The sequence below is a fragment of the Athene cunicularia genome (assembly GCF_003259725.1).
Source record: "Athene cunicularia isolate RWA chromosome 4 unlocalized genomic scaffold, athCun1 chr4_part1, whole genome shotgun sequence".
NCBI lineage: Eukaryota > Metazoa > Chordata > Aves > Strigiformes > Strigidae > Athene > Athene cunicularia.
In genome coordinates this window covers 2,798,842-2,816,740 of record NW_020799098.1, presented here as the reverse complement: position 1 = coordinate 2,816,740, position 17,899 = coordinate 2,798,842, and the positions used below count along the sequence as shown (strand labels likewise).

Here is a 17,899-nt window from a genome sequence, read left to right as displayed (position 1 = left end):
TAAGAGGCAGATAGCAAATCAGAAACTAGTTGGTGATGATGGAAGAAGAGGAGATAGCAGTTACCTGGAATGATACCTGGGGGCTGGCTGCAAAAGCAGCACTTTCCTAAGGAGAGGTGGAAAGTCCGGGAAGTGAATATGCAAAATTAGCATATCCAAAAGTTAATTAGGAGTCAAAGCCACATCAAGACAGTGAGTGCACCCAGGTCCCATGTCTGTTACTTCTGAGCAGTGAGTGAAGAGCACAGGAGGCAAAAAGCCTTGTTTATCTAATGAAAATGCGAGAGAGAGGCAGACATATCTCATGGGAGGTATTAAAATTGCCATGAAAATTGAATGCAAATTTCCATCCTTTTCCTTCAGGATCAGAGATTAAAAAAAGAAATAGAGACAGAGCAGAGATGGAACAGGAAGCATGTCAGTGGAGAATGAGCCTCATCACCATAATGAGGCACTTGGAGACACTCATCGCTTCTCAGAAGAGATCCCATTGCCCTGTGCAGGCATTTAAACAGGCAGTGCTGCAAATTTCTTGCATTTTCTCTCCTGAAATATCTCCTTAAAACTCCATGTGGCTGTAAAGCTTAAACAAAACCACCATGATATGATGGCTTGTCTGCTGCTCTGTTTCTTGGTCCTACCCAGCATTGTCTTCATGCTTGTCCCAGGCTCATCTCTATGGCTAAGAAAACCAGGCAGCCAGTTTTTGCCTCTTGCGAATTTTACTTTCTATTCAGCCACAACATCCAGGTGGATTGATGAGGTAATAAAAAGTAGTGATAGTCTGCATCTTCTGGGCTTGTCACCCCTTCCCGCTGGCAGGTCTTGGCACCATTGTGCATGTTTATCTCATGCCACCAGCTCTGTTGGAGACTGCTCTAGTCTGGGCATCACAAGCCCTCTCCTCTCCTAATGTGGTGCAACCCAGTCAGTCTCTCCCATCCATGCCGCCAGACATCTTGCTGTGGATCACAAATCCTGGGGTACAAACCCCGTGTGTGCTGCAGGTATGCAGAAACCCCTGCTCAGCATGAGGGATCAAACATCTCCTTTGGGGACTGGTTTTCCCACCACTTTGCGTTTGTACAGCACCAAGCACAAAGTGGCGTCCTCCCATCACATCAATCCTAGCAAATAAAAGGGATCGGGGTCAATTTGTTAGCCGTGTCCCTGGCATTGCCACAGCTAAACCCTCCCAAACAGGGATGTGCATGCAGGTACATCCCTCAGCTCTGCTACCCACTGCACTATGTCAAAGCCAAAGTCACGCCAGGGTCCGTGCTAACAGCCTGGGTGCCCCTCGGCTGAAATCTGGTCCTTTATCCTGTCCCTGTTCCCTGTACTCACAGAGATACGGCTTGCATGCATCACTGCTGAATAATCAGATAAGAGACGCACAGCTGGTCACGTCAGATGGATGACATGACCCTCCCCATGGAGATGGGACAAAGGACTGAGCAAGAGGGATTCTTCGCAGGCAACCGATGTGGCGTTAAACAGGAGACTTTACCCTTGAAGTGAAGGGTTTCAGGAACTGTTGGGAGGGATGAGGATGTTGTTATCTTACCATTCCTGTTATATTTTTGGAGCCCTGTTACACACGCCCATTGTTTTCTGAGAGGGGGAAAACATCTCTTTTTGAAGTGGAATGCTTTTAGAGCTTGGTATCAGCTGAAAGCTGAAAGAGGAGAGACAGAGCAACTCTTTGCTATCTCCCCTGAAAAATTCCAGGCTGGGGGAGAAGAAGGAAATATAATTTTTTTTGTTTGCTTTGTTTCCCTTCTTGTCAAAAAAAAAAAAAAAAAAGAGAGAGAGAAAGAAAGAGAAGGTGAGCAATGAGAAACTCTGCAGATTTTTCCATGCAAGTTAAAGCCAGAAGGGCTGTGCCTTGGTTCCGGGTGCGGAAACAGGGCAAGCGTTGGAGGATTTTCCCCTCCAAGCTTGAAAAGAAACAAGAAGTTGGCTGGCTGGTCTTGAATAACCCCTCCTGAGCCTGCAAAGCAGGTCCCGATTTTTCATTAGAGCTGAAAATATCAACCTCCCCCAACCTTTCTTCCCCACCCTTTCCTCCACAACGTCACAGCGCCCGGGTCTGGCGGTGCAGCTCTCTGGAGGATGCTGTTCAGAATCCTTCGCAGCCGGCAATGCTGGGAGGGGGCACAGGCTGCTAGTGGTGCAGTGCCAGGCTCCGTGGCCGGTGACGTGCTGTCTGCCCAATTCTGATATAAACAGAATGTCCTTGGGACCGGCGCGGTGGAAACGCACTGAGGAAGCTCCCACACCTCCCCTCAATAGGGTGTTTTTCAAATGTTGGCGTCCCGCCACTAGCAAGTTGTCCAGACTCGGGGCCACCAGTGTTGCCAACAATCAGCTTAAGTAAACCTTCCACTGTAGCGTCTTTCTTGATCAATGGCTTTATCTCTGTTTGGGTCCTGGCGATACTCACCCATCCAAGGTGAGCTCTGCTCGCCCCACACTGTAAATTAAAGTCAGGACTCACGCGTTTCGCTTTAGGGGATAATTTGTTTCTGGGTTGGACCCAATGAAAAATTGCCTTTTTCCTTTGTGCAGCTCGGATCTGGCCTCACTGTACATAAAATGCCATGTGTTCCCAGCAGGATTCAGCCCTTCTAAGGCCTACCCCGCAGCCAAATCTGATCTACATATTTACGAGCTTGTAAACAGGACAGGGCGGGTAAGTTCACATTCTTAGAAAACCAAGTGCAGAGAAAAGAACTTCTGAGTTGGAAAAACAAAGAGTAGTCTTGGGTCCGACCCAGCAAACACAGTGGTTTTTCCAAGATTTGGATGACTTGCTTGAGAATCATTCCCTTCCACTCCTTTTCTACAGGATTTCCCAAGCTTGGTTTTTAGTTGGAAAAAAAATACACATTCTCAATATTTCTGACCAGAGTAGAGGAGACAGATTGTTAGAAAAGGACATTTTATCTTGGAGGTGAGTTGAAGCCAACTTCTGTTTGCAGTAGCCACAGAGGAACAGCAGTTACTTGCAAAGGGAGGTTTAAGGAGGCTGTTAAAAGGAGTTGCACAGAAGCAGCCAGTTGGAGTGATCACCACAAAGTGTCAATGTGTCTGCCAAGAAGTGCAAGAACCGGTAGTCTAGAACAGTAGTTCCCAAACTGTGCTCTCCAGATCTTGATGGTCCATGAAGGCTTGGTAAAAAGTTCATGGACAACCAGAGTATGAAGGAGCCAGACAGCCCGCAAAAAAAAAAAAAATTATGAGGATTAACAGGTTTTGGTTTAGAAAACTTGGAGAACCGCTGTTCTAAAGCCTGTTGTTATATCCATTCACTATTTATTGATACAGAAACAGAGAGCTCTTTGTGGCAAGGGCTGAAGAAACATTTTTTATATCTCCTTGAAAGAAAAGCTTTGATGACATTCCATGAAATATTTGTGTCAGAAGAGTTATCACAGGGCTCGGTCACAACAGTGTTTGTACTAACGTACCTACCTTGCTGGGAAGTTTGTCACTGCTTCTCTCATCATACCTAGGGTTTTCTCAAGTTGATTGTTGTGGTGAATCTTCAACTGATCCTCCAGAGTCCTTTTTGTCACCTCTCTTCCTTGGTTATTGGGGTTTAGTCTTAGTTCTGTATGTACTTAATTCTCTGTCCTCTATATACAATATTTTAATCTCTCTAAATAATAATGCTGATAATAATGCTGATGACCATGAAGCTCTTGTTCTTGTCACCAGTCATATAAGATTTATTTTGCTGAGCTGGATTTGTGCTAGATTAAAAGCCAGGCATCCAGGGCTCAATTCAGTAGCCTAAACACCAGTCTCTAGTGCCATCTGAACGACCCCATCGGCTCCGAGGCCCTGCACAGGTCTGCCTGATAAGAGACAATTTACAGAGGACCCACACACTTTTGAAACATTAACAGTAGACCAGTATACACTGGGGTATAAAATGGCTCTAGCCTTGTTTAACCAATCAAGTCACACCAGTGAGACAGCAATGCAGGCATCAGGAAGCTAAGGGCATAGCCTCCTCCTGCAAAGAGTTGTGGTCCACCAAAAGAGAGCGTTATGCAAGCCAGCAGTTAAGGACAAAGTTTTCCAGGGCCAAGAACTTACCATCAAGCTCTTTGAGTCACTAGTAAGCTCACACAGGACTTCAATAAGCAGGATCTTTTGCTCATTAATATTTGCAACCAGTTGGATTTTTGCTCATGAGACATTCTACCTATGGCTTACTCCTGTTGCAAGTTGGCAGCTCGTCAGCTTGTCCATGAATGCTTCCCTTCCCCACGGGCTGGCCACACTGGCTGCGTTACCCAGAAGTGTGCCTGAGGTGCCATCACGCAGAGAAGACACTCCCAGGCTCAGAAGCAGCCAGACCTTCACGCTCAGGACGCTCTCGCATTTGCAGAAAGGAGAGCCACGGGAGTGCTCCCCTCTGAATGACACGCTGATTTTTGCATTGCCCCGGAGGGAACCTAGCAACCCCACAAGGCCACTGTGTTCATTCACATCCTGAGCCAGATGGAAATTTTCTTTTCAAAGACTGCCCCAAGTGTATTTCCTCTGCTGAACCATCCCGGCAAGAATCTCACTGTGGTCTCTGCCGTGCTCATTCTAACATCAGCACATGGATTCCAGTCTTCTTCCTGCTCAGACAGCAAGAACTCTCGACACGCAACTCACTTACTATGACTTTTTCCTTCTCTCAGGAGACTTTTTTTTTTCTTCATTTGCATCTGGCAAATAAGAACCTTCCTGATATCTCCCTTTGGATTTTCCAGATTGGCCAATCTTCTGGACTTTTTTTTTTTTCCCTAATTTTATTTATGTCCTTTTGTTGAGTCTCATGATTTTAAGATTTGTTTTAAAGTCCCCTTTGGGGCTGGAGTCAGGCTATTATCTGTGAATCATTAAGGAATAGGCAGTTGGATACACATATATCTTTCCCAAGCATAAGAAACACTGCAAAAATATTACCTTTAAGGAAGTCTGTAGTAGAAACAAGATGAAAAAAAGCCTACATCTTTGTCTTCTTTTTAATTTTGTCATTTTCAAAGTCCATCTTCCTACTAGTCCTGCTGTGTTCAGCATTGTCCTGTGACCCTGAAGCTGTTGCCCAGCCCTTCTTGGAGTATGAACCAAGCAGCTAAAAAGGGTGCTCCCGGGGAGGGCAGCTTTGAGGTGTGTTAATGGACAGCTTGGTTTGAGGACATGAAGAGGATAATGTCTAACACCAAGCTTGGGGCTACCAGGCCCTCAATACAGTCCCTTTTCAAGTCTGAACCAGACATACTCTTCACCAAAGAGCAAGCAAAGCACTCATCATGTGTTCATCATATGGCCCAAGATTAAAGGTCAGCAGCAGTCCCCAGACAGAGCCCAAGCCCTAGCCTCATCACAGGCATGAGAAAGCTCATGGGCCAACACTGCCTTACACAACATGCAAAGGACGTATTTGGTCCTACTCTTCATTCCCTTGTGAAAACATCGCCTTAATGATTTTAAAAGCTTTGTACAGAGAGAGCTTGGTTTGCCGTATCCAGGTCAGGTGTGGTTTCAAAATCTCTCTCCTTATCCTCTGTCTAGTCCTGCCTGAGAAGGGTCCACAAAGCTCCTAACAAGAAGCAGGGAAAGACTCACAGAATCATAGAATCATAGAACCATAGAATGCTAGACTGGAAGGGACCTCAGGGACCATCTGGTCCAACCTTTCTTGGCAAAACCACGCTCTAGACAAGATGGCCCAGCCCCCTGTCCAGCTGAATCTTAAAAATGTCCCATGTTGGGAATCCAACACTTCCCTGGGGAGTTTATTCCAGTGGATGATTGTTCTCATTGTGAGAAATTTTCCTCATGTCCAATCAGGATGTCCCCAGGAGTAACTTGTACCCATCACCCCTCGTCTTTTCCATGTGACTCCCTGTAGAAAGGGACTGTCCATCTTCTCTGTATCCACCCTTTAAATACTGGAACATGGAGATAAGGTCTCCCCTAAGCCTTCTCTTCTCAAGGCTGGACAACCCCAGCTCTCTCAGCCTCTCCTCACGTGCCTGCCCAGGCCCTTGATCACCTTTGCGGCCCTTCTCTGGGCCCTCTCCAGCCTGGCCACATCTATTTGTATAGCAGGGACCAAAACTGAGCGCAGTATTCCAGGTGTGGCCTGGCAAGCCCTGAGGGGAAGGGGATAATGACTTCTTTCTCTCTGCTGGGGATGTCCTTGTTGATGCAGCCCAGCACCCCCTTGGCTTCCTTTGCTGCAGCAGCACACTGGTCACGTACATTGAGTTTGTTGTCCCCCAGGACCCCAGGTCCCTTCCCACAGAGCTTCTTCCCAGTCTGGTAGATCCCATCCCGTGCTGCACTCCAGGATTTTGCTTTCCCAGGTGCAAGATACACATTTGTCCTTGTTGAACTTCACAATGTTCTTGTTACCCCACTGGTCCAGCCTATCCAGATCTTCCTGCAGAGCGTCTCTCCCTTCCAAAGTGTCCACTTCCCCATTCAGTTTGGTATCATCAACAAACTTCATCAGGGTACACTTGATCCCATCAGCCAGATCACGTATGGAGATTTTAAACAGTGTTGGGCCCAGGTTTCCAGTTTGAAAATGAGCTTTTTACCACCACCCCCTGGGTGCAGCTGGTCAGCCAGTTCCCCACCCACCGCACAGACCACTTCTCTAGACCGTAACACACCAGTAGCTCTAGAGGGAGGGTGTGAGGAACCGTACTGAATGCCTTGGAGAAATCCAGAGTGCACTGCTTGCCCCACATCAACCGAGCAGATTACTTTGTCATAGAAGGTGATCCGGTTTGTCAAGCACCATTTGCCCTTGATGAATCCATGCTGGTTTTTTCCCAATCGTGTGCTTCATTTGACTTGTGGCAGCCCCTAGGAGGATCTGTTCCATAACGTTCCCAGGGACTGAAGTGAGACTGACGGACCTGTAATTTCCCGTATCCTCCTTTAAGCCTTTCTTGTGGATGGGGTAATATTAGCCACCTTCTAACCTTCTTGGATGTCTCCTGATCTCCATGACTTCTCAAAGAATATGAAGAGTGGCCTTGTAATGACATCATATTTTAACAGTGGGTCAATATTTCCTTCTGTTTCTGCTTGTTGTTTATGTACCTGAAGATCCCTCCCTTTCAGTTTTTCACATCTCTGACCAATTTTAATTCAAGTTGAGCTTTTCCTTGTCTAACTGCATCTCTGCACACCCTGACAATGCCCGTGTAGTTCTCAATGTGTATTTATCCACTTTTCCATTTCTGGTATACTTCTCTCTTGGTTTTGAGCAGAATCAAAAACTCGCAGTTAAGTCAAGGGTTCTCCTTACCTTTAAAGGGGATGGAATGGTTTTGTGCTTCCAGGAGAGGGTTCTTAAAAAAATTCCAGCACTCACTGGCTCTTTTATCCTCCATGGAAGCTTCCCACAGGATCCCTCCCAGCTGAGCTCTGAGCAAGCTGAAGTTTTCTCTTCTAAAACCTAAACCCTTTATCTTAGTACTAACCTTCAGCGTGCTCAGCAGAATCCCAAACTCCACACTACTGTGATCACTGCAGCCAAGGCTATCACTACCCAGGTATTACAGAGCAGGTTTTCTTGGTTTGTGAGGAGCAAGCCCAGCAGTGCCTCATTCCTGGGTGGCACATCTAACATTTGTAGGAGGAAGCAGTCCCCTACGCATCCCGTATTGTTCTTCCAACAAATGTCGGGGTAGTTGGAGTCACCCATAAGAACCAGGTTCTGTTGACATGAAGCTTGCTTAAGTGACCGCAATATTGCTTCATTGGTCTCATCATCTTGGTTTGGAGGTTAATCACAGATGTCTACTGCTAAGATCCCCCTTGGATACAACCCCTCTTTTCTTGACCCAGGGCTTCCACAATCACTGTAATTTGACTTCCACACATTAAAGTTTCTCCTTAGCATACAGCGCAGCTCCTCCTCCTCTTCTTCCCTGACTGTCTTTATGAAACAGCCTGTAGCTGTCCATTGCAATCCTCCAGTGATGGGAATTGTCCCACCATGTTTCAGTCGTTCTCGTTCCCATGATATCATCACTTTCTGAGTGGGTGTGGAGCTCCAGTTCCTCCTGTTTATTCCCCAGGTTGCACGCACTGGTATACATACACTTGCGGTGCCTGGGCTTCTGGTTCTCATCTTGGGAGGCAGCCAAAGAACATTTGTCGCTGCTCTGGTTGTCCCAGCTTGCTCCCCAGTAGGTTGCAATGGCGTGAGTGTTGCCACTTTGGACTCCGTCCACCAGGTCCTTCAGTTTAAAGCCTACCTCACCTGGCTGTACAGCCTGCAGCCAAAGATGCCCCTGCCTCTTCTGGACAGGTGGATCCACCCCTCCCTAACAGGCTATAGTCATCGAAGGATCTCCATTGTCATAAAATACAAAATCCTCACTATGGCACCAGACACAAAGCAAGAAGTTGATTTGCATTATACATATATTTCTGGCTGAACCCTTTCCTCCAGCTGGTAAAATGGAAAAAAATTAACTTGAGCACCAATACTTTTCTCTTGCATCCCCAGGGCTTTGTAGTCTTCCTTGATCCTGCCCAGGTTCTGGCTTGCGGTGTCATTCGTGCCCACATGAAAGAGTAGCAATGAATAGTAATCTGTGTCTTGACAAGTTCTGGCACCCTCTCGGCGACATCTCGGACCTTAGCTGCCAGAATGCAGCATACCTTTGTGATTCCTTGTCGGTCTGGGAGATGGGAGCCTCAGTGCCCCTTAACAGAGAGTCACCCCACTACAAGTACTTGTCATTTCTTTCTGCGGTATCCTCTGCGTGCTCTTGGTACAGTTTCTCCTTGCAGACCTTTCTTGCAGGTGTCTACAGTTGTTAAAGCTTCACACCTGGTTTTGGTTGAAATGCCGGAGGGTGGGCACTGAAGCAGAGTCCTGCTTTTGTGGGTCACGAGGGTTCACGGTGCCTCATTCTCTGTGGTGCCCACCACAGGACCGTGGTTCTGAAACCACTTCTCTATCTCTGTCTTGGCCCCTCTAATACTGCCCAGCTTTTTAGCTGTTTCCTGCACCTTGGCCACCTGACAGGACAGATCATCAACCTACGCACATCTTTTGCAGGTACTTACCTTTTCTCCAGGAGAAGGGTCTAGGCACTCATTGCCACCTACCATCTGTACCCAAGTCTCCTTCCTTACCAGTTCCATCTGGTTGGAAGCATCAGATATCTCAGAGGCTTTTTCTGTAGCAACACTGGTTTTAACTCTGCCCATGATCCTGGTAGAGATGTAGAGCACTCCCCTGGGCTGTGAGCCTACAGGCAGGTGCAGGGCCCTTCTCACGTGCCCTTCTGTGCAAACTGCTGTGCCCTTTCAACCCCTGTTCACAACACTCCTCTCAATCCTCATCCTGCTGACATATATACTTCAAAAGAATGGTTTTGTCATCATGCCACAGGGCTACAGATTTGAAGGGAATCCCTTCTTGGCCCTTCTACAGACCCAGGGCTCTATATATCTGTACATCAACCCTTCTGCAGTGTCAGGCCACAATCCCTTAATTATTCCTTTATTATCTTGAGCACGACTTTCTTGTTTATAGACCCCTAATGAAAGATGGAATGCCATTTATTCAGTTCAGGGCAACAGAGCTTTGTGCATGGTGCTAGCATGGGACACGCAGGTCCGTGGAAGGAGAATGCAATGAATGTAATGACCTTCTGGGGATTTGCTGCTGCTGCTTTCAGCTGTGTGTCCCCAGAGGAAGGGTCTGTGCCCTCCCAAGAAACCCAGCATACTGAAACTTCTTCGGGGCCCCTCACCTGTCTATAATAGTATAACATAAGCACGTTGTAAATTCACAAGTTTAGGTACATTTGTTCAGGAACCAAGCCAAATACTAGGAGTCAGCTATACTGCAAAAAGAAAAAAAAAAAAAAAAAAAAGAAAAAAAAAAAACCCAACAGTTTATAGTCACAAGCCCCCAGAGCAAGCACTGTAGAGAAGACTAGAGCAGACTAAGTACCTTATAGCACCTCCTGGGCCCCATGCAGGGCCCCAGCAGTCCTACAACATAATCGCTCTGTTGTTGAGTTGTGACTCTCTGGAAGAGCAGGGGGAATTGTGTGGCAGCCCACCAGAGTGGATCTTCATTCTGAACAGCTGCTTTGCTTCGCATGCCCTGTGATGTGGCATGAGGGCATAAGGAGGGAATTAAGGGTGCGGAGCCTGGTGGGACAATGTTGGAGGACGGCATAGTCAAGTCCTTATGGCCTTTTGGGAATGGTCTCTGGAGTGAACTGTTCCCTGGAGCAAATTTATCTGGAGAGGTCTAGCTGGAGCATACCAAGCAAATTAGCACTGTACGCAATGCAAGACTTGAAATGACTTATTAGCTTTCTGTTAGGTAACAGAGTAGATGTACCTGTGCAGCCTTTCACTGTGTCACCCTTCACGTCACGGGAGGCTCACCGGTGAAATTTTTCCAGTGATGAAAGTCCTATCCTGCACAGGAGAGAAACTGGTGCATGGGAAGCTTGGGCAACTGCTCCTGAAAGAGGAGACCACCAGATGCCAATGACGTTAAGGGTGAAATCCATCAGGACTAACCTTGGATGCCCATGATGTAGTTGATGTAGTTGCCCATGGAGTCTGGGTCCGTGTCTGAGACCTTGTGTGATCCACATGCCTGGTACAGGCTCATGCTTTAGGATGAGATGTATCATTGCCTCTTCTCCACAGAGTCTACTGACAAAACCACTGGCTGTAAGAGGAACTCAGGGACCTGCTCGGATACCTAAATCCAATTAGGTGACTCACAGAAGATACCCACAATTTTCAGGAAATTTGATGCCTCAGAAACATCCTCATGGCAATGACTCTCATTAGTGATCCAGATTGATGGGATTGTTCTGAGAAAAGCTCCAATGTGAGCTCTGAGGGGAATGAGGGGCAGGTTCAGCCAAAGTCCTACTTATGTGCTGCAACTTAGAGGAAAGCTTTGGAGACACCACTGTGACCATATTGCCTAGAAGTTAGGGGACAGTTTGGGGCACTATGAATTAGGCCAGTAAATTATCAGAGCAAGGCTCTGCTGTTTTATCCTTCTTGTGCTGACAGGCAAACTGCACTCAGTCCTCAATTTTGAGGTCCTGCTTGAGAATGACAGTGTTTTCTGGAGACCTTAACCCCACCCAGGCTGGCCTCTCCTGCCTTTACAACCACCCTCAGCCTAAGCCAAGCTTCCCCGAGACCCACCACACCACAGGCTGCCCTCCCTCCCCATGGGGACCCCCGCACACCAGATATGCACACCCCACCACAGGCTTTGGCATGGCCAGGGGCCCCCAGGAGGGCCACCCCAACCATCAATGCGGGACAAAGCAACACTGCCAAGGAGGTCAGCAATGAGCAGGGGAGGGGTGACTTCTCCCTGCTTTTCTTCTTGGCCAGATCACAGTACAGAAATTGGAGCAAAAAGTCAAGTCTGTGCACAGAGAGGCACAAAGGCAGCTCATTGGCGTGACGGAAGCTGTCGCTTATCTGTGACATTTTTTATGGGGTTGGCTGGAAGGCTCACAGGCCTGAGGAATTCCACCCGATATCCCAACGCCATCGTCCTCCAGGGAAAATGCTGGAGTCACTGCGAACATGCTGTCCTCCTCCCTACGCCAAGCAGCTCTTGGATCCCTCCGAGGAGGGCAGTGAACTCCCCCATCACTCCAAGACAAGCCACCAGCTGCAAGGAGGTGTTAACCCTCTAGGGACCCTGGTACGCCTACAGATGCCCAGCAGAGGTGATGAATAGTGGATGAAGGAGAAGGTCAGGAAAGACTGGCCAGAAGCTGAGACTCCCAGTCTCCTGGGGGAAATCCTTGCTGATATCTAGCCCATTCCACAGCTTGGCAGCCTCTTCAGAGAGGTTGTCAATCACTGGGGCCCAGCAAGGACCTGGCAAGGAGGGGTACAAGCTGGGTAATGAGCATAAAGTGGCAGCTCATTATTACTTTGAACCAGATTTAATTAATCTACTTTGTGAGAGACAGAAAAAAAAGAAGGAAGAAGCTGACTCTCTGTCCAGGAGAGCCCACAGTGAACTTCGGCAGCTACAGTACCTCCTGCAGGAGGGTTTTTCCTATAGGAGCTGCAATCCTCTTGACTTGCTGCTCTGATACATCCTGAGCCCTCAGGCCCCTCCTGACCTTTGAGGTCACACTCAGGAGAAGCTCAGTTGATGAGACAACTGTCCCCACTACAGGCCTAAACCTATATATGGTTTTCTGGACCTTCCTAACTCAGGAACAAAGTGGTTTGCCTCTTGGTAGATTTTTAGTTTTCCACGACTTTGGCCAATCCTTTTTTATCATGCTGAGCCTCCTGCTGCAGGGACATCCGCAGCATCCAACATGCTGTGAGATGAACTGTCTCCTCTTCTTTGCTTTTAACCTACCACCCACTAACCTCCATCTCCTGTGATGAGTCTTGTAGTGGAAAAGGCAGTAAATAACAGCTCCCTCTTTAGCTTCTCTGTTCCTACAAGTTACAACTCTCCATAAGCTGTTCTTGTCCAGGATCCTTCCCCATACAAAGCCCACAGCAAGCAACAGCGAGGCCCCTTGTCAGTGGGAATAAACCCGATGGTGCTGACATTTCCCATTCATGGTGGGACAGCACTGGGGCATGACTCGGGCGCTTTGTTTTACCCATGTGCCATCATGTCTGCAGCACTTTTACACCATGGACTATTCAGGACATGCTGTAAAATGGGGACCTTTTAAAACAAAGATGCCTCTGCCAACTGCGGCAGAGAGCAAGCCTGCTCACAGATTCTGCCTGCGTACTGGAAGCCAGGGCCAGAATTTAGATTGGACTGGGTCCATTTTCATTTGTGCATTTGTCTCTTTTCTTGTTTTGCTTTAATTTTTTTGAGCGCTAAACACTGGGACCAGCAACTCTCCAAACAATCCAGTGATATCACCTTCAAGTGAGTCATGGGGAGGGCAGGGTGGAGAAGTGCAGACAAGGAAAGATTGTAAGATTGTGCTCACTCAAACAAATGAAAAATAATGGGGTACGTGTTTGGGTATGTAGAGGGGAGATTGCATCCGCTAGCCACCCAACACACGTCCACGGCCTCAGAGATTTCTAGCTAGCTGGGTTTTTTCCTGATGTGAGCAGGGTAACATTATCTAGGAAAAATTGTGTAGGCACACCCAGAGTATAGACACACATATGCACATCCTGAACACACACATGTTGTAAGAACACCACATAAATTACTTCCTTGCTTTCACTTCAGATCACATACTTTATTGGCCCAACTTTTGCAGCACCAAAACCATGATATCCAATCTTCAGATCATGTTTAGACTGTGACTTTGGTCACTTTTCACTGTGGGGGCAGGTTGTCCCTGAGCTCACCTGCAGCTTCCTTAATTTTTTAATGATCCTGAAGATAATTAGCTAGGGTTACAGCAGGACCTGCAGTCCTTGCTCAGACCCAGCTCTGTCACTAGGATTCAGACTACAAGATGTAGAATGACCTTTTATAAAATGACAAAATGTATAAAGGCCCCAAATGGACTTTCAAGTCTCACAGCAGTATTAATTATAAAATTTGTGCCTTATTAGGAGAAGATCTGGTCCTCAGTGGGCTCTCTATAAGCCAACATAGAGCCCTCTCAACAAAGCAGCTCCATCCCATCCTACCTGGGAACATCCTACATTGAGACACAACCAGGATCCTTCATCCCCCAGGAGAGAACATCACTGGGTATGCAGTCAGGATGGAGAAGGAGCACCTCAGAGGTCTGTCCGTGCTCTCCAGGCTGTCCCTGAGTCTCACATGTGGATTTGGTTAGGTTGGATGGAGACCTCCCTGCGGGGAGCACTACCCCCGAACGCAGCAGTCCCATTCAGGCAGAGCAAGTCACGTCTCCATTGTCCTCTCCCTTTGAGGGCTCTGGGGTCCCAGATGCTCCAGCACAGCATGGTTTGCTGCGTCCCAGCACACACACTGCACTGCTCACCACACCGAGAACACCCCACGGGTGGATGTCCTCAAGGTGGGTGTCAGCACCTCCCCCTCCCCCTTTGGAAAATATACCAAGCTTTGCCATGAAGTGTTAAGCTCAATGCCCAGAAGGTGTCCAGGGAGATGATTTGAGGGAGTAGGAAGAGCTCCTCTTTGAAACAAGACCAGGTTTCACAAACTCGTATCGTGACACAGGTCCTACATTTGGCCTTTATATTCTTTGATGTGGCCCTGTTTGGCTTTGATGCTCTTGGGGCCAGATCATCAGAAAGTTCTCTTGCACTGAGATATCAGGTTAAAGTGCTGGTTCATCACTTTGTCTTGTTATACCAGATGTTTTACTCCCATTTTCTATTTCTGGACCTCGGATACATCCGCCTGTGTTTCCTGAGCTCTTCAAGTGTCCATTACTCATCCGGTCTTCCCCACATCTTAACAACATCAATGCTCCTACACAGTAACTGTGACAAAGCCCCGTCCAAAAACCTCCCCTCTCTCAAAATGTTGTTGCATAATTTTGTGTCTGAAAGCAACAGCTAATTGCTTCCTTTCTTTGCTCATTCCCTAAATAAGACCCTGCAACTCTTCCTTACGTGCGGCCTCCCAGTGCTTATCAAGAGAATCTGATGCTCCAGCATGTACAAAGTTCCCAGCCAAAGACCTGTTCTGGGGACTCCCTGCCCAGTTCTGTTCATCCCAGAGTGATCAAATGAGGAAACTGTACACGTCTCTTCCAAGGGGCACGCTTATTTGCATGGTAATGAGGATGGTAATGAGCCCCTTGTCTTCAGATGTACACAAGGTTCTAGCGGGGGAAAAACAGCCAAAGTTGAGATTCAGGGAATTTGGGGCTTGGGGGTTTTTTTGGTTTTTTTTTTTTTCTTTTCAACTTGTCTATTTTATCTGGATGCAAAAGACAAACCATGTAGTACAGAAACTGCATTGTGCAATGAACTGCTAAACACCAGATATAAATTATTATTTCAACAACAAACAGGCTGTTTAAGCAAGCACCAATCTCTTAAGTAGCCTGGCTCAAGCAGTAATTACTAGTCTCATTTCTAAGGAGACCCTTCTTTTATTTGCTTTGTTACCATAGCTTTTTGTTTTCTTTTCCTCTCTGTTAAAGTTAAAAAATGCTACATAAAGTTGCAGCTCCTCTGAGAACCCGGCGCGCACTGCGAACAGGGTTCACAACAGCACTGTGAAAGAGATTATGATAATTAGCTCCATTCTCCAGTGGGGAAACTGAGGTATGGAACCTCTCCCCAACAAGGCTATGAGTAGGATTACATGATTATTGAGCTCCTTCACCTGTTTTAGACCCAAACGCTCACACTGAGCTATGGCAAGGCCAAGCTGGGACAATGCAATGTCTTAGGGCTGAGAGCCGGGGATCCTTTGCAGACAGCACAGGGCTCTGGGTAGAGGCTGGTTCCCTGAAGGATGGAGAGGAAGACAGTTGGGGCAGGAAAACAGACCCACTCAATATTGATAAACCTGAGACTGAGGAAAGGAATTGATGCCACAGCTTGGAAACCCGCTGCTGGTCCACATTGCCCAAAGCATCGGATGGTGCCTGTAGGTCCAGGGTGGTGGGCTGGGGGCAGGGTGAGAAAGGAGGAAGGGTCAAAGCTGTGGTCGGATGGAGAATGGAGAAGATGATACTGGTGGTGCAAAGGGGACTGTCCTCAGCACCACTGAGGTGTTTAAAAGCTCCTAGCTAAACATTCAGGGGTGGTGTTTCTATCGTGGTTAGGAATGGATGTTGTGATTCAAGCAGCCTAGCACCAACCTATAAAGCTCACCACTGTCCCAGAAGGAAAAAAAAAAAACAAAAACCTTTAATGAAAAAAAAAAACAAGGTGGGGCCATTGTCTCTGCAGACCACTAACTCTGGTGTCCATGGTTCAAAGCCATGGGCTACCACACCAGTGGCTGCTCATTAAACTGCAAATACCATGAGCTCCATGAAGCCCTGTGGTGTTTTGGCTCAGGCAGAGTTAATTTTCTTCATAGTAGGTATGAAAAATATTAACATTTTGGGGCTGTGTTTTGGATTTGTGCTGAAAACAGTGTGGATAACACAGGGATGGTTTCATTATCGCTGAGCAGGGCTTACACAGGGTCAAGGACTTTTCTGCCGCTCACCCCATCAGTGAGTGGGCTGGGGGTGCCCAAGGAGTTGGGAGGGGACACAGCTGGGACAGCTGACCCCAACTGATCCAAGGGGTACCCCAGCCCACATGACATCATGCTCAGCACATAAAGATAAGGGAAGAAGAAGGAAGAGGGGGACATTTGGAGGGGTGGTGTCTGTCTTCCCAAGCCACTGTTACGTGTGATGGAGCCTGCCTTTCCTGGAGATGGCTGAACCCTGCCTGCCGATGGGAAGTGGGGAATTAATTCCTTCTTTTGCTTTGTTGGCATGCGCAGTTTTCTCACTTTTACTCTTCTGATTCTCTCCCTCATCCCACTGGGCAGAGTGAGCAAGCGGCTGGGTGGGGCTTGGTTGCCAGCTGGGGTTAAACCATGACAAGGCCTCAGGTCTTTCCAGCACAGAGACATCAGTTCTGTTTACTGTCCTTAATCAATGCCTCCTTCAGCACACACTGAGAGCCAGCTTGTACTCCAGCCCTACGACTTGGGCTGGCCTGCGGCAGATATTTAAGCTGCATGGCTGCATCTGTGCTTTCCCTGCCTAACCATCAGAAAACGCTGGGATCTGTCTTTCTTCTCCCACGTCCCCATGAAGGATTAGTCCACGTACCTAATACTGAGTCCAAGTGTAATTTCTCCACTTTTTTAGGGATGGGTATACGAAAGCTTTGCGGGAACCAGTGCTCTGGGTTTCCTGAATGATGGTTTTTCTCCAGCAAACAGCTTGGGGAGCTTTTATGTAGTGTCAGTCCCGAATTTCTGGCTTCTGGCACTTGTTTTACTGTTTTGACACCAGGGTTTTAAGCACAGGGAAAATAATAATGATATCCAGAGCTAATGTTATTTACTAAAATACAAATTAACGCTCAGTCACATGGCGGCACAATTTGTCATCCAGAGCTAAAATTAAAAGAAATTAAGACTTGAGTCAGAAAGTTATTTCAGATCTGAGTGGGGAATGCTAAGTGATGGCGCCATGTGGGAGCAACACTGACATCTTCTGGCTGCAAAAAACCCCCTCCAGCTTTTTCGCCAGGAAAACAGTGGGAACCTCCAGCACAAAAGCAGAAATAGGGGTTGGGGTGGACAAAAAAGTTTTCAGGTAGTAGGTACAATCTTGGAGTTATATATTATTATGGATCGTGGATATTATCGGATATTATCGGACCCCCCACTTTAAGAGTCCCCCTTAGCATCACTGCAAAATTTGAACAGAGAGTGTGTGACACTGATGACCCAAAATCCACGAGTGTAGGAGGGGAAGAGGTGTTGCTCTTCCATCAGTGAAGGGGACAGGGCTGTACCCATCCTTTTACATTGCAGTGTTGAACTGTGCAGTGCAACACGTAGGAAGAGTCAGGTACCAAGAACTGGTCCATGCAAACCAGTCGAGCAACAATTTTCTCTGTCTGATCTGGAATGGGAGAGGGCCTGGCTGCCTTGTGCTGATAAACCAGGGAGTCCTGGGGGACCACTGAACCTGTTCCCCAAAATTATGCCCTCAGCCCCTGCTATAGGGTCTCAGAAAGCAGCCAACGACACCACCCCTACCCACCCCCTGCCAGGTGTGTCAGATATCTCTTGGGTACAAGTGTCCTGCATCAATTCATAGCAGGATGGCTGAACCACAGTGAGGTAAATAGATTTAGCCCTGGGGTTGTCGGGTCCTGTGCGACAGCTTTCTCCTCTGGAGTGGCTCCTCTTCAAAACATGGTGCATGCTAGATGG

The 17,899-nt window shown here is 47.5% G+C and overlaps 1 protein-coding gene across 1 annotated transcript in view; it reads left to right on the top strand.

Moving 5' to 3' along the window:
- The window catches only part of ADRA1D (adrenoceptor alpha 1D), a 55,468-nt gene that overhangs the window by 32,600 nt on the left and 4,969 nt on the right, over positions 1 to 17,899 (top strand). The window lies entirely within an intron of this gene.